The 17,120-nt window shown below is 45.2% G+C and overlaps 1 protein-coding gene across 2 annotated transcripts in view; it reads right to left on the bottom strand.

Moving 5' to 3' along the window:
• MYOT (myotilin) overlaps window positions 1-17,120 on the bottom strand; it is an 801,437-nt gene that overhangs the window by 478,820 nt on the left and 305,497 nt on the right. The gene's annotated exons all lie outside the window — the stretch shown is intronic.

The following is a 17,120-nucleotide window of genomic DNA, read 5'->3' as shown; positions in this document are numbered from 1 at the left end:
GCCACAAGTAGAAAGGGTGGGGGCACAGGCAGCAATCCCTGGGGTCAGTAGTCCGCCGGGTCCACAACAGGGACCTCTCTCCGCCTCCTCAAGTGAGCTTCCTGAACCGGTGGGAGCTCCACCGCATCGACACCACAGCAAGGGCTATGGCAGCGCTGTCCCCGGGCTGCTCCAGAGGCCTCCACCTATGCCCTATTCACGTGGGCCGCAGGCCCGACCTCCCACGATGGGGTCGCACCCAAGTGTCGCCCGTAGTTCTCCTGCCTTGGTATGGGTGATGGCGCTGCCACCGTTGCGGCCGATGACCTTCGTGGCGCTGTGCTGCCCGTGCTCGTTGCTGGGGGGCGCCGCGTCACATCTCCAGGGCCCCGGGAGGTAGCCTCGGGCCTCGAGGCAGCCCTCTGTCAACGGGACGCAGCTGGCTCCTCACCCCCCCACCGCTAATCCGCCACGGTAGGTAGAGAGAGGGGAGGGGGATATCGCCAGGCCTCTCACCTCAACTGTGGGGGCAAGAAGAGGGGGTGCTCGCTGCTCCTCGGGCCGCGAGTGCGGCCGCCAGATGAACTCCCGGCTCTCCCGGGCGCAAGGGGTCGCACGTACCGCGACGCGCCCGGGCACGTCCAACACCCCAGGACACGGCTCCACGGCCCACCACTCCGCCGATCAGACACGGCTGCGAGCAGCAGATTCCCGCCCGCACGGAGCAAATGCCTGGCCGTCGCTGAACTGCCACACCGTCTTCAGTCTTGGGGGGTATTTTGATCAAGTAAAAACAGTTGCTGATGCAGGATTATGCAAGATAATGCTGCCAACGAGGCAGAGCTCTGGGTTTAGGCGGCCATCACGGTAGCCGGCAAGCTCTGCCCCCCCACTTGTCAGCAATAGAGTTCATCAAACAGGAGGAGAACAATGGAAGTGAAAAAACACTCGCAACCTGGAAGATGGAAGATATAGTTTCAGCTATCCTAAAAGCTGCCCCACAGTTTAATGCTTGGGTATATCTCGGTCTACTCCCACAAAACAACGTTACCCCCTACCAGGGGTGGATTGGCACTGCTGGCATTCGGGAATCGGCCGAAGTGCCGCTGTTTCAGTGCCATCTGTGAGCCGTTTTTTTCTCCCCTTTCCCAGTCCACAGAGAGTGCTCTCTGCTGTCTGCTCTCTATCGACTGGGAAATGGGAGAAAAAAAACGGCCCACAGCACGGAGACAGAGACAGAAATGAAAGCGCTTCACTGTGCAGGCCATACAGCGATTATCAGCTGTGGCCTCTACTGCACCCCCTGCCCTGCAAAGCAATCACGCTGAGGGTGGCTGGGTAGGGGGTGATTGTTTACAAGAATCGGCCTCCCTGGGGGCCAGGTGTTTCTCAGGCCTTTTGAGCCATTTTCACCCTGGCCCCCACGCCGCCGGGGAATCAGTGATAGTCTTAACACCTCGCCCACAGCCCCTCACATTCAGGGCACAGTGGGCGAGGAAGAATGGGTCTGGCTGTGGGGGCCAGGGGATGTTTTGAAAACGCACAATCTTCACCTTAGCCCCCCCTGCAAGAAGTTTTAAAAAAAGGGTTATAGTTCTTTCTCGGTGTCATCATTTTAGAACTGTTTCATTTTCAATATTACATTCAAGGAAGTCATGGTTGCAGCTTTTCTATTTTATGCAACTAACAACCATTGACAAAACCGTTAGTTCTGGCTCGCTGTAGGTGTAACATTACTTGCTGTATTATATATCTAAACGCAATGAGAGAAGCAGCAAAATACCAGTCGGGCGGCACACTATGCTAAGCACAGATTTGTAGCTTTGGTGTTTTAAGCTACGCCCATAATTACATTGAACACCCCCTTTGGAGAGACCCCTCAGTTTTTTCATCCCACTTAAAGTCCTGGAAACAACACCATGTCACAGACACCTCAGGGCCTGGCACTGTGCATCATGCATGACTCATGACTTCCAAGGTTTCAGATTGACTATGTGCAGGGGCATCTTGAACGCCTCCCTTTGATTTAGGAACTACAGCGAGGGGTGAGTTCCTGATGAGTCTCTTCTGTCTGCAACTCTGCGTACAAAGGATCAGCTCACAATTATTGTGAAAAGGTGGGTGAGAGAGTAAGTGAAGAGGTGGCTGGATGGATCAGTGAAAGAGTGAATGGATGAATGAAAGGGTGAATGGATGGATGATGAGAGAGAATGGGTGGATGGATGAGTGAAATGATGGATGGATTGATTAACTGATAAATGAAAGTGTGAATGGATGAACAGATGTGTGAAAGGGTGGCCATAAGGATGGATGAGTGAGTGAAAGGGAGGGTACATGGGCAAAAGATTGGATAGATGAGTGAAGGAGTGAAAGGATGGAGGAGAGAAAAGATGGATGGATGATTGAAAGGATGGATGAGTGATAGGGTCAGTGGATGGATGCATGAGTGGATGAGTAGATGGATAGTTGGGTGGATCGAAGGAAGGATGGATAGCTAAGTGAAAGGGTCGATGGAGAGAGAAAGGGAGAATGGATGGCTGAAAGGGTGAATAGGTGGAAGGATGAGTGACTGGGTGGATGGATAAGAAAGTGAAAGGATGGCTGGATGGGTGAGAGGGCAAATGGCTAGATGGATGAGTGAAGAGATGGATTGGGTGAAAGGGTGGATGGAGAGAAAAAGTGAGGATGGATGTGTGGATGACTGAAAGGGTGAATGTGTCTAAGGGTGAGTGACTGGGTGGATGGATGAGTAAGTGAAAGGGTGGCTGGATGGGTGAAAGGGTAAATGGATGGATGAGTGAATGGATGGATGGGTGGAAGAGTGGATGAATGGGTGGATAATGGGTGGATGAGTAAAAGGGTGGATGGAGGGATGGATGAGTGAAATGATGGATGGAAGAATACATGATGGATAGGTTTGCAAATGGTTTAATATGTTTGGGTCTGGATTAGCGGCATCTTATGTTTGCCACTTTACATCTCACAATGACTATCCAAGCAGATTTTCCTGACCATTTCTCTCACCAAACATGCCTGCTCAGAACCATAAATTGTAAACAAAATATCAGACTGGACAACCCAGTGCTGTAACCATATATATAGATTATTATCATATGAAATATCACAAAAAGACCTGCACAGTTGATCAAAGCTGCGTGCATACTGAAAAACCGTGAAGTACACGATTGGTTCAACCTGATATAAACTTATTTTGACTAGTGCTTAAATGGTTGTCTATTTACTTACTTACATAATAATGCGCAACCTCCTCTGATGGGTCTGTAAAACGTACCTTTTGTCCAGAAGGTTTGTTCTGAATTTTAACCCTTTGTTCTGAATTTTTACACTCCCCATCCTGAATTTGCACCCATGCCAGTTGGTCACCCTAGTCCTGACACTCCCATACAGAACTACAGAGTGTTCACCCTGCCTTTCTTTTTGGTTACTCTTGTAACCAGATGCACCACACTGCCAAGCTCTAACTCAAGAGGGGCCATCTAATCCCCTTGGCATCCCACTCTCCACAGGGCTGACCAAAGTAGGCTGAGTAAAGCAGTACTCAAAGCTACATCTAGTGTGCCTCAATTGTCATCCCACCGAATCCAGAAAATACTGCATAAGACTCAGTGCAGTAGGTCTTCCTCAAAGGTTTACTTGACTTGCCACATCCAGCACCCAGAAATGCAATGTGTTGCTAGCCGATCCCTTCCTCTGAAGCAAGAAGGAACCGGTAGGAACCATTTTGTTTACCATTTCTTTGCACAATTTACTGATTCATTTGTGTGCCAGTTAATAATGTAACTTTATTTTAAAGGCCTCATCCAAAATGTAGACAAGGTGCATATTTCTCTATTTGCCAAAAATATGAATTAGTAAGTTTTGGTTAGTTTTTGTTTGTAGTGTGTAGGTCTGACTGCACTCTATTTTAGGTCCTAGGCCAGAATGTGGCAACATGTTTGTGTGTTGATTTCAGGACACGTCTAAGACTTTGTGTAATGTGATTTCTCAAAAGCTGTTTAGCCTCATTCTATGCTAGGCCTTGTTCGAGGCCTAAGCACAATTTGCAAACTTGGCACTTCTTTCTCTGTGCAGAAGAATTAACTTTTCTAGCATGTTCATGTTAGAATTCCTTTTTGCAGATTTTATATCATTTTCATGGTTAATTGAGTAATCCTCAGTCTCCTCATGGCCCAGACTTGAAGGCAGCAACAGATGTGAATAAAACTGTTGGCTGTGAAATAAATGTATGACTAGATTGTACAGAAACATTTTTTCAGCATTCTTTACACCCCAGACTGCCTTTTCCTCATTTGTGAATTCTTACTTTTGTTATTACATGTTCTGTTCCCAGAGATTCCAGTCTTACCCTTTCTCCTTGACTTTGTACTAGATTTTTGATTTATGTGTTGATTAGCTGGTTGGGAAAGAGTATCTAACGACCTTGAGCAGGGCGTTAAGACTGGATGTAAGTATTCAGTTATCAGACCTGCAGTGCTCCTAGTCTTTACCAATGTTACTTGCTCTGTAAGCTTTAAAAGGCTTAATTTACTAAATATTTCTCTACAAATTAGACCTCAAAGAGTAACCAAATAGTGTTTCATTGTTTCATGAAAGGGCACGCCCCTTGAATGTGGACCACGCCCCTTAACTGTAGGCCACGCCCATTAAATGTATGCCACGCCCCTTGAATGTGGGCCACTTTTTCGTCAGTGCCCGGGCCAAATTGTGATCCCAATCCGACCCTGCCCCCTACCCTTTCTCCATCTGTACAAATGTTATGTTATGTTATGTTAAAAAGGGGTTTATATAGCGCGCGGCTACTCATGCAGAGTGTCCCAGCGCTGTGCAGATCTGTAGAGAGACGTAGAGCCAAATCCAAGCCCAATCATTCCAGTGTAAAGCCAGTTCATTCAGTACAACGAAGAGTGAGAGGTAAAGAGGGTAGCCTGGCACAAACATCAAAACCACAAGACACAACACACACAGGACCCTGCAAAACAAGACTAGATCCACGTAGAGAATGACCCGCAATGACACGCAGCACATCAGTGAACCTGCCAATAAACATCTTGTCATGGAATGTAGCAGGAGCAAAGAGTGACCTGGAGGACAATACGCCTCCCGAGAACTGAAATAGTTGTCCTCCAAGAAACATGGCTAACAGCCCCAGTCGAGGTCCGCTGGTGCATTCTTCATCACATAAATGCCACAAGAACTCAGCAGTATAGCAGACCGAAGGGCGGCCCTGCCGTTTACATTTCCACAACTTTAAACATCACATCTGTCCACCTGCCTGCCACAAGAACAGATATGCAAATAATAAAAATGGACTTGGGCCCCAACCGTGCTGTAAGTACCATCATCCTCACTAATCTCTACATACACCCAAAACAAAAGATCAAAAAAGAGTTATTCAAAACACTAATGGCTACAATAGCAGAACTTCGGTTTGAACAACCAAAGTGGGAAATAATACCAACAGGAGACTTTAATTCAAATGTAATATACACCCCAGAGGAAGACATCATAACTGCAGTGAATGCAATCTGTGCCGTACAAACGCAAGTCAATTCTACCTTTAAACGGTCTGATTCCAGTGGGCAGCAATTGGTGACAGATCTTGAAAGCTTTGGGATACAAGTACTAAATGGTAGAGCGGCACAGGATAGATGGTCCCAAAGCAAGCTCCATTATAGACTACACAATAGTCACCCTACGGCTGTTAGCGGAAATACATTTATTTCCGATTATATACACCACTGAGATCGACCATTTGTGTTAACATCTTTAACTAGCAACATCGTTTCCAAGGTACAGTAAAGCACCAGCAAAGGTTGGGTCTACAACAACAATAAACCTTAAACGATTACCATGGACGAGTAGCACACTCCCCCAAATAGCCTTGAGGGCAAAGGAACTGATAGCAACCCAAGTGTCACAAAACAGTTTGACAATAGAATCCTGGGCCACCTTTTTAACAAACCTCTCCCAGGAAGCTACAACAACAAAATCACAACGCAGTACGAAGATCGACCAACACTGATTCCTTAGTCAAGCAGCTAGAAATGTAATGAAAGAATTAAGAGGCGCCATCAGGTCTACAGGGGGACACAACACACCTACAGCGACATGGGAAAAAATAAGAAGCAGTACAAAAATCAAATGTAGGAGGACAAAAGAAAACATTAGGACAACTTCTGGTTGAAACTATTATACAAAGCTAAACGATCAAACCCTAGAGCTTTTCAGGATCAAGTAAACTCCCTTGCAAGAATGTCAAAAGTAATAAACACGGCCTGTGTAACAGAACCAGCTTGGACGCAACACCTAATCACCACATTCTCAGCTGCACCCGAGAGAGAGATTGCGGTGCCGGAAACGCTAAACCCTCCTTTAGATAAGGTCCAAAATCTCAACAATGCTGTCAAGACTAACCCCAGCAGCCCATATACCATGAGCAGGCTCACAAAAACAGATCAGCACAATTGCCATGCTCTCCAAAGCATCAGGAAGAATCCCAAAGGGCAATTTGGCCATAGACCAATCATTCATACTATACTCTGAAGAACAAATCTCCAAGGTCTTAGCTAAGGGCAGACTAGACGGGCACCAGGCTCATACAGCATACCCCAAGCAATCTACAAGCAAGATCCCAACTTTTGGGTGGCCAGGTTGTCCCGCCTGTTCTGCATTGTTGGCACTACGAACTGCCTCCCAGAGAGCTGGAGAGGTTCAACAATAAATCCAGTTTACAAAGGTGGGGAGCGAACTTATCCAGCCAATTATCAACTGATTGCCTTAATAGATGGTGTAGCAAAATATTAAGTCTCACTGATTTTGGCAGATTTAATTAGCTGGTCTTAGAGCAACAAAATAATTCCCATTAACCAATCTGGCTTCGGTCGGGGCACTGGCACCATCACGAATATCCTTGCTCTAGGTCTAATGGCAGAGAAAAGCCTATGACAGTGAAAGAATATCTATGCTTCATTGATTTTAAAGCTGCATTGGATCAAGTCAGCAGTAGCATTTTGTGGCACAAGTTGAAGCAGTGGGGCCTTCCGGAAGCAATACTAAGATCAATAATGGAACTACACACTGACACATTGATGCAAGTTAAAATAGCCGATGGTAAGAGGCTCTCCAGAAAAATCTACACAGGGTCTAAAGCAAGGCTGTGCCCTAGCACCACATTCTTATTCTTTGAAAAAAAAAAATATATATTTGTATTTTATTTTTATCATATTACAAAACAAAAAACAAAGCATGAATACACCGTGCATTACAAATTTTCCTCCAGAGTGGCATAGTGAGGTATCTATCGGAACAGAAACTCGTCAGCTGTTGGACCCACGGTTTGGTTTGAGCCTTTTGAGCGTAATAGGAACATTCAGCGATCTCTATAGTGCATTCAGGCACCCACAGTGGGATAAACAATACAACATGCAACATGTCTCCTGAGGCCTTCCCCGTTGTGAGTCCCGATTTTCCTCGTCCCCTTCCACTTCCAGATTGCAATACTCTATCCACAGCGCCCATATTTTACTACATTTTCGTGGACAACCCCAGGCTTTATACATAACTTGTTCCGGCACCATATACAAATCAAGACTTGCTCTCCATTCTTTCAGAGTGGGTACTTTCGGGGGCCCCCCAATATCTAGATACATCTCGTCTGGCCACAACCAACCCAGGTTTACCAAAATGAATGTAGGCCTCTGGATGTCTACTTCTGGGGGAATTTCAAACTGTGCATCTAGTATATTATTAAGCTCGGCCACTATTTTACCCCAGTACCTTTGAATGTTAGTGCATTCCCATAGGGTATGTATAAAAGTTCCAATTCCGGTACTACATCTGAGGCACTCAGGATTCGGAGCTCGTCCTATTTTGTGTAATCTTGCCCTGTCAAAGTAGACCCGATGAAGTATCTTATATTGAATAAGATGCAATCGCAGCTTGTGGAGAAGTGTGGCTCAGGGGTTAGAGGCGGCAGACCTGGAGCTTGAGTTTCGGCCCTGGACCAGGGTTCAATTCCCCGCCTCGGCGGGTCTTGGACTCAATAATCCCACGGACTCGATAATTCTCGCTCCGGTGCCTTCTCGACTCACGGGTTCACACTCTGCGACTCTGGGCAATAGCTTGCTTAATCTCCACATTGGCCCTTCGCGACGGGATGCCTGGCTTTCACCTTGTGGATACCCTTCCAGGGCTATCTCACAGGGGAATACCAGGACGGGTTCCCTAAGCAAGCGCAGAGATGCCCCAGGGTAAGTCCTGCGCTATATAAGTTTCATACATTTACATATAAGTTTCATACATTTAATTGCTACTTCTCGTTGATTCATAAGGGCTGCCTCCCAGTCTAAATCATCCAAGTTCCCTGTTGTTTTTTCTCACTTGGCTCGGAGGGCACTTAGTTTGTCCGGCATGTTATTAATTAGCGTCCTATATGTATATGAGATTGCTTTAGCCGGGATCTCCTCCTGCAGGAGACGACCCTCCAGCGGGGCATATTCTGGTATTGCCTCCCCATCCAGTCCCTCTGCCGACCACGAGTGTTTCAGACAGAGATATTCATATGCTTGAGTGTCGTGGAGTTGGTATCTGGTCTGGAGTGTGCGGAAGGAGGCTAGTTCCCCTTTTTCCAGGACATCCTCCACTTTCCCAATCAGCTCCTATTGCCTAAAGCCTCTAAGCTTCCCAATCTCTTTTAATCTGTTTCCTTCCCTGGTAAGCTTTTGACCCCCAGTGCATCTGCCTTTCTGCTCCTAGCCAAGCCTCCAACAGTCTCTGGGTTGCCTGCAGTTGACTGCCTCCTCAGCCTTCGTATATATAGTGTAGGTGTGTATGTTGCCTAAACTGCTCTCTTTCCAATCTATATGTTGGGTGATCCCCAGACGCATGAACCCATTCGTTTATGACGATGAGATGAGAATTCCTATAATATGCTTTTAATTCTTAAAATTCCTTAATTACGACTCGCAAATTGCGAGATTCCTTAAATGCAAGTAATCGCAATTTAGCGAATTCTTAATTTGCTATTTTTGAATTTGGGATGATGCATCCCAAGTGCAAAAATACTGGTCGCAAAGGGGCAGATTCTGGGAATCTTCCCCTTTGCGAGCGGATTTTACCTTGATGCATCTGGGGCTTAGTGTTGGAGAATCAATCACTGTTTTCCAGGTCCACTAACCTGCGCTCCATTTCAAGGATCACCTGAGTATCCTGCTGTTTTTTTAATGCAATAGTATTCTGGGCCCGTTCCGCAGCACTGCCTTAACGCTTCCTATTGGGTAACAGCCGATCTCACTGAACCAGCGTTCTCTGTAAAATATAGCTCTGTTTCTACCTTTATTTCTTTAGCCACCCTTTCATGCTTCAATGGCCAGGCATTCAGTCTTCACAATGCCCCCGGACCTCCCCTGCGCTTTCCCACCCGCAAATGGAGCGGTGAATGATCCGAAATACCCCTAGCCAAATATTCCACTTCTTCTACACAGCCCACCTACCCAGCCGGGGCAAACAGGTAATCCAACATAGAAAACACCCCATGGGCACCAAAAAAGTATGAATACGCACATACTAAAGGGTGGTGTCGCCTCCAAGGATCCGTTAGCCTGAGGGCCGCCTGGAACTTTGCCAGGGCAGTAGCCTCCTGCAACCCAGGCCGAGTCACTATACTATCTAAAGGCATGTCACTCAAGTCGTTGAAGTCATCCCCAATTATGTGCGTGGCGTTACCAGATTGCAAAAGAACTACCGCCACTTGTGTGATTCCAAATGCCCTGGACTGCCACATAAGTGCCATTCTGGACTTCCCATTTTCACGTGACTCGGAAGGGGGGCATCTTCTTGACATGAATTGCCACTCCGTGGGAGCCACGGGTAAAGCCTGCGTGCGCCAAAGTGGTATATTGCCCCCTACCTAAAAATGAACAGTTGGGGCCCAAAAGAGGTTTCCTGCAAGAATATTACATCTGGTTTAATCCTTTTGAAGTATTTAGAGACTAACCCACGTTTAATTTTATTACCCATTCCAATATTCCCCTATCTTCATCTGGAAAAGAAGGTCAAGATGTCCTGTTCCCGCCCTGGGTCCCCCACCACACCCAGATACTGACCTCTTAGCACAGCTCCGATATTCATGCAAACAATTTGAACAAACCCGCCCCCCTCTACCCTAGTTGCACACTTCAATACTTTTAACAGTGTCCAAAACGCCCCCCTCCCCATACTCTGACGGCACCCCCACCAACCCCAATTGTGTAAACATGACAACACTGGTGTTGGCAAATCGCTCAAGGGGTCTGTTGCCCCACCCCTGTAAATATTCCAAGTTTTAAACCAAAAAAAAAACCGAACAGTTCACTGTATACTTCCCTTCTCCTGGAGATTGGCGAAAGTCCACAGCATCTCTTGGAGGGCATCTGGCCCCTAATTATCATTCCTCCTTGTCGACATTATTGGATTGCTGCAGTTGAGAGTTCTCACCGGGAGGGTTTGAGCCTGAAGACTCCAGAGGTTGGATCTGCTACAGAAGCAGGTGTGTGGCGTCTTCAGTCACGGTTCTGCGCATTTCAGCTTGATCAGAGTCCTCGTTACAACTTTATCTCTGTGAGGTTTTCGACATACATTCAAGGGCTGTATCATCGCCCGTATCTGAGATAGTATTTTTCTGGTCTCTTAGTCTCAGGGTCTCCCTGGTGTAGTCTTAATCTGAGTCTGGCGCCTGGGCGCTCGTCGCTGTCTCTTTTCCTTGATCAATTCCCAGCTTGGGCCTGGCCGCTTGTCAGCAAGCGAGAGAGCCGCGGGCGGCGATGGTTGCCTCAACTGAGGCCGTTCTTCTATCCATGACCACTGCCTCCTCTGGTGTCTGAAAAAAATGTGTATTGTTTTGAAAAATGACTTTGAGCTTAGCGGGAAACAGGAGCATATAATGGAGTCCAAGAGCACGGAGTTTCGCCTTTACCGGGTCAAAGGTGCAGCGTTGTTTTTGCACTTCTCTGGAGTAGTCCAGGAAGACTATCACCCTTGTATTCTCATAGTTGACCTCGCCCTTCTACTGGAACTCTCGGAGTAGTAGATATCGGTCCTGAAAATTCAGGAATCTAGCTATCAGCGGCCGAGACGGGGCCCCTGGCTGCGGCCGGATTCCAGGCTTTCTGTGCGCCCTTTCTATAAGGAAGCATGACGAGAATTGTGTCTATGTAAGGGAATTCTTGATGAAGGTCAGCAGAAACTGGCCCGGATCCGAGCGTTCTGCGGTTCCTGGAAAACCTACGAATCGCAGGTGGTTCCTACGGGCCCGGTCTTTGGTGTCGTTGACTCCCCAGGCCGCATCCTTCATAGTCGCCAATAATCCGGCCACTGCTGTAGTCGTGGTCCGCGAGGTATCCATGTTGTTGCCCCCACCCCCCCCAGCACCACATTTATTCAACTTATTCATGGCCGACCTATCACCGAGGCTAGTTGAGATCAACTTGCATGCCCCACGCTTGGGCACACTGCCAATTAAACACCTTTCTTATCCTGATGACATTGTGCTCCTAAGTTACACGTGAATTGGCCTGCAAAGAGCAATTAGTCAACTAGGGAACTTTGCCAAGTCTAACTCTTTTTAGAGATAAACGTCACAAAAACAAAAGCCATTATAAGCCGTTGCGTCCATAATCAATCACCATTCACAATCACCAACGAAAAAATGGAAGTGGTTAGTAGTTATAAATACCTAGGGAGACATTTAGATAAAAATATTAACTTTTCAAAAGCAGAACGAAGCCAAACTAAAAAAGGGAAACGCCCTAACATTTGCATTCTGTACGATGTCAAAGAGATTAAAAGGTCCATTGTTCACTCCATTATTAGAGATCATTAAAGCAAATCTTTTACCAACTGTAGCTTATGTAAGTGAAGTACAACACGGGAAAGATGCAGCAATCCTGGACAGCCTCCAAAGACGGGTAAACAGAATGGTATTTTCTTTACCACGCATCTCCTCACCGGCGCAGATCCGGTTGGAATTCGGTCTGCAAAAGCAACTAACATACAGAAGATATGCAACAATAAAAATCTGATCTAAAATCTGGAGTAACCGAGGAAATGAGATTAATAATGCACTCTGGAATGCATTACAGGTGATCCTCAGTCCGCCTATACCAAGTACCTACAATCATCTTTAAAACTTACCAACCTTTCAGACCTTTGGCAGCGGAATCTACCATTTACTTCTCTTCAACAAATACTAAAGAAGGTTGCAAAAAGCATTCACTAACCGAGGACAAAGCCATGCTAAGCAAGCGTGCCCATACATGGATGGTACTGCAATTGTATACAAAACCGGAACCAGCTCCCTAGCTGGGACTGTCCTTTTCTCCTTACTTAAAGACTACGTTTTTAGCAGTATGACTAGGAATGTTGCCGTCTTATACAGACCAGGCCAGCTGGAAATATAAGAGCCCAAACTCATGTACTTTTTGAGGCACCCACACAGGATTTTATTATTTAATATGCATCTGCCCAGCCCTAAGTCTACACCGTTGTAAATTGTTGAAGAAACTATTCAACATAAGAGACATTCGTAGAACTGCAATACTAAAATGTCTTGATCCAAATGACCCACAGCTCAACTATAATTCAATAAAAAAGGTAATTCATTGCGAGAAAGCATTAAGCACGGCTAGCAGACACCTACAGCGGGACTTTAGAGACTTGTCTCCTCTCCAATATCAAATGTACTGTATTGATTACCTATCCTGTATACTCTGTGTATTTATGACCCGTAGATGCACTATAAATTCATCGTGACTTTTATACTCCCCAACTGAAGTTTTACGGTAATCCTACAACAACATTGTTTTAAATGGCAATCTTTTTAAGCTATATTTTAACTGTGTTTTGTAATTGAGATTATTGACATATTGTTATGGTTTTAATTAACTTAACAATAAAATATATTCTGATTTCTGATTCAGTAAAATGATAACGGGTATTAAACTATTTATTTTCAGTTTAAAAAAAATAATTACACTCTTCTAGTCTGATCATTTTACAAATTATGAACATATCAGTAACTCTCAGGAAACCTGTTGTTCAACTGATTCTTTCAAGTGCATCAGGGATACCCGAGAAAGACTATAGGCTATAGGTTGCCCATTAAGTATATATAAGTAACATGAAAGGGAGATTCCCAATAATCTAAAGGACCAATAGGTTCCAATATTGGCAATTGCCCACAGAACAGCTGATTGTATTTAAATCTTTTTATTGTCGTTTATCTTTATAAAAATTCATTACTTCAATCAATAAAGCAGCAATTGTAATTAATAAAGTGTTGGCCCAGAACTGCAAAGAACAAAAAAAACATTTCTCATAACTCGTTCATCCAAAAAATAAATCACAATCATACTCATGAAGCAAAACATCCATCTAAATACAAACAACTAAGAACAAACCACACACACTTTCATCAGTCAGACAAAGAAAAGCGTCGACGCGCGTTTCGGAAAATGTCACAGTGAGGAATTCCTTCTTCAGGGCGCCAGTCAATAAATTTTATGCGGCCATCCAGGTCCTTCAGAAGTTTCAAGATGAAAGAATATTTTCAATTTCCAAATTTCTGGGCAACCAGCAATTTATATCAGCGTATCACAATGGAAGACTCATCGGAGTCTAGTACAGACAGAAGGTGAATAGCAATCCTCGTTGAACAAAGCAAGGAAGATGATATGTCGGCACGAGAAGACCAGTCTCTGAATAAATTAAAGGGCAGCGTTTACGTGGAGCAAGATGAGCCCCGAAATCCTGGTTCCAGTAGCACGGACATAGAGAATGACGAGAATCTCAAGTATAAGCCACCGCGGTCACGTACTTCGCCGATGAAGAGAAAAACTTTTCTCTTCATCGGCGAAGTACGTGACCGCGGTGGCTGATACTTGAGATTCTCGTAATTCTCTATTGAGAGGACTGTCTAATTTTGTATTAACACTAATTTTCTGGATATACTGACTGAAGCTCCCTTATATGTGTTCCATTTTACTCTGCCCGACTGAGAATCCAAAAATATAATCTCTCTATTTCCGAGGACTTCTGAAGGACCTGGATGGCTGCATAAAATGTATTGACTGGCGCCCTGATGAAGGAATTCCCCACTGTGGCATTTTCCGAAACGCGCGTCGGCGCTTTTCTTTGTCTGACTGATGAAAGTGTGTGTGGTTTGTTCTTAGTTGTTTGAATTTAGATGGATGTTTTGCTTCATGAGTATGATTGTGATTTATTTTTTGGATGAACGAGTTATGAGAAATGTTTTTATTGTTCTTGGCAGCTCTGGGCCAACGCTTTATTAATTACAATTGCTGCTTTATTGATTGAAGTAATTTATTTTTATAAAGATAAACAACAATAAAATGATTTAAATACAGCTGTTCTGTGGGCAATTGTCAATATTGGAACCTATTGGTCCTTTAGATTATTGGGAATCTCCCTTTCATGTTACTTATATTTACTTCCCTGGTAGGTAGTTCCCTTCCCGTATCCTTTTCCATTGGTTTTGGTTCAGGGTCCCTCTTCTGTTTTTTGCCCATTAAGTATATACTCTGCCCTGAATCAGCTGTATTGATATTGAGGTTGGCATGCATGGTGAATGTGTCATTCAATGATAGCAGATGGTGTTCTCTAGTCCGTGCACTGGTACAGATAGACACTTTGACCACTTGCATCTTACATTTTCGTGAGGCGAGGACCCCTTCTGCTCACCAAGGACTGAGGCAATGACGGCGACTCTGTCCACTTTTTTATCCGGTCCTCTACTATTATATATATCAGATTTTTCTGTAAATAGATTCCAGTCTATAGTGCTTGTGTGAACATTTATCAGGATTACATATTTTATGGTTTCTTGTAAATTACCCAATAGGACTGCATGCATACCCTGATTATTTGAATTTGTTTAGAAACAAAAGCGCAACTGACACAACCCAACGCTACAAGGTGAGAAAGAGTCTTACTGTGTTGGTGTGATTACTTTAGGAACTAATAGACAACCAATGTCAGCGTGATCAACTAGTCCTAATTGTATTCATGTGTTGGTACGTATTCCTTTTTACTAAGAAATTAACTTACACCTCTCACTAAACTGTATGGTAAGAAAGGGTGTCACCCACTATTAATACTACGGGCATTTTCAAGGGTAGTTCACCCTAGAAGGTCCACTTGCTGCTATTGAGAGTCTGGAAATAAAAACAACACATCTACAGGCAAATAGCCAAGGTGAGAATAGTACAACTTTTTGTTTTTTGCCCCCAAAATCTGAAATTGACCACCTAGATGCAAATTCTTATAGGTATAAAGTTTCTGATAGAGTCTTGTGTTGTCCTGAATGACCGATCATCTCACCTTTTTTAGTTTAGATATCAGGATCTTCATCAAGTGCGGGATCATGGATCATATTTGCTAAATTTGTCACTCAAAGCTTTGGAGAATAAAAGGTTAGGTGCATAATGGATGTTGATTTAAAGATGATTTGTTTACTGCCTGGAAACCAGCATTCGGTTCAGTTTGTGTTTCCTTCCATCCAGTTTAAAAAAAAAAAAATTTTTTTAGGATTTATTGTGTAATTGTTGAACTTTTTCTGATACATTGTTGATTCTCATGTAAAGCGCTCTGATACCTCCGGGTCTAGCCAGTGCTATATAAAACTCTTTAAATAAATAAATATGTTGTAATCTGCTTATAGTTAATGGTATTTATAGTAGTACATTGGAGGTATGGTTGTAACCTACCCCCACCTCTATGTATAATCTCAGTGGTACATTCCTGCCCCCCATGTTCCCTCCCTGATGGAATGTTCCACTGGAGTCTGCTGTAGAATGTTCACAGCCACAAAGCAGTGTTGGAGAGTGGGTGACGAATAAAGACACGTTCTTACCTTCTACTGCATCTAGAGTCATCTTTACAACACTGGCGACGAGGTGAAGAACCTGGCGCAGGGGGCCTTTCTGTCACCTCCCCTTTCAGTACTCTCTCCATCCGGTGAACATGTGCTATAGTTACTGGAGAATGCGATGTGTTGATTGAAGAAAGCTGCCCAATCGGTACATGTGTGCTGAAGTGATATAATTGCAAGAGGATCTTCAATCGACACATCCAGCTGACAAAAGATTCTTGGAAACTGAAGAGCGTGATCCAAGTGTGAAGTGAAGTAGTAAAGTGCCATGTGCTGAAGTGTCCTGTGTACAGGTGAGACGAACGTCGTGTCATCACTTTTATTATTGATCAGCCGGTTCGTCTGGGTTCCACATCTGTCATCGGTTGAAAATTCTACTCCTCCTTCTGCCATCTGAGGACGTGCTGACGATCATTTGCCTAGGCTCTCTACAGCCTGTGCCCGTGTCCGCTGATCTTGGGGCCCAAACGGTGCTGCACTCCGTGGTTCCCCTCAAGTTTTGAAGTGCTGCAGTTCAGGTCCTCGTTCTACAAGTGTTTAGCCCTGCTGTCTGTTCGGATCACAGTGCCTGCTGTTCTTTACGTGTTGCTTGGGAGTAACCGTGTCAAAGGTGCCTCCGATTGATCACAGGTCTACGCTCAGTTCACTCAGTACTTTGGTCAAACTTGTGCCTCTGCGAGCCGGTCGATATTCCTCTCAGGGTGCTGTTGTCACATGTCAGGAGTTCCTGTCATCGGAGCGCCTCCCGTCAGTTTCCCCTCAGAGCGCCCTCGTCAGTGCAACAGTCCGCGCGCCTGTTCCTCCAGGGGGCAGCGTGGTTATTTTCAAGGGGCTTCCAGTGATAACCTCAACAGTGCATTCCTCTACAAATTCCCGGCGCACCAGCTGCCTCAGCACCGGTCCTACTTCCTGGTCCCTGACTAGAAATCTGTGGTAACGTGATGGACTCTGCCAGTTACTCCGTAATTGGGGGCTGTCGCCTCATCCGAGATTCAACCTATGGGAGACTTCACACCTCTGTGTTGATGTCCCGGCCTGCGCAGTTCCAGTTCCGATGGTAAATCCTGTCAGCTAGTCGAGTCTTCAGCGTCTCCCTCAGAGCGGCGCGTTTGTTCTGACGCACCAACTACCTCAGCGCCGCCTGTGGGGTCTATTTCCGGAACAACCCTGTGTCACAGTGCACAGGCATACACTGGAT

Source organism: Lissotriton vulgaris, chromosome 7 (genome assembly GCF_964263255.1).
Source record: "Lissotriton vulgaris chromosome 7, aLisVul1.2, whole genome shotgun sequence".
NCBI classification, from domain to species: Eukaryota; Metazoa; Chordata; class Amphibia; order Caudata; family Salamandridae; genus Lissotriton; species Lissotriton vulgaris.
Note: the sequence above shows the minus strand (reverse complement) of the source record. Positions and strands in the feature narration are given on the sequence as shown.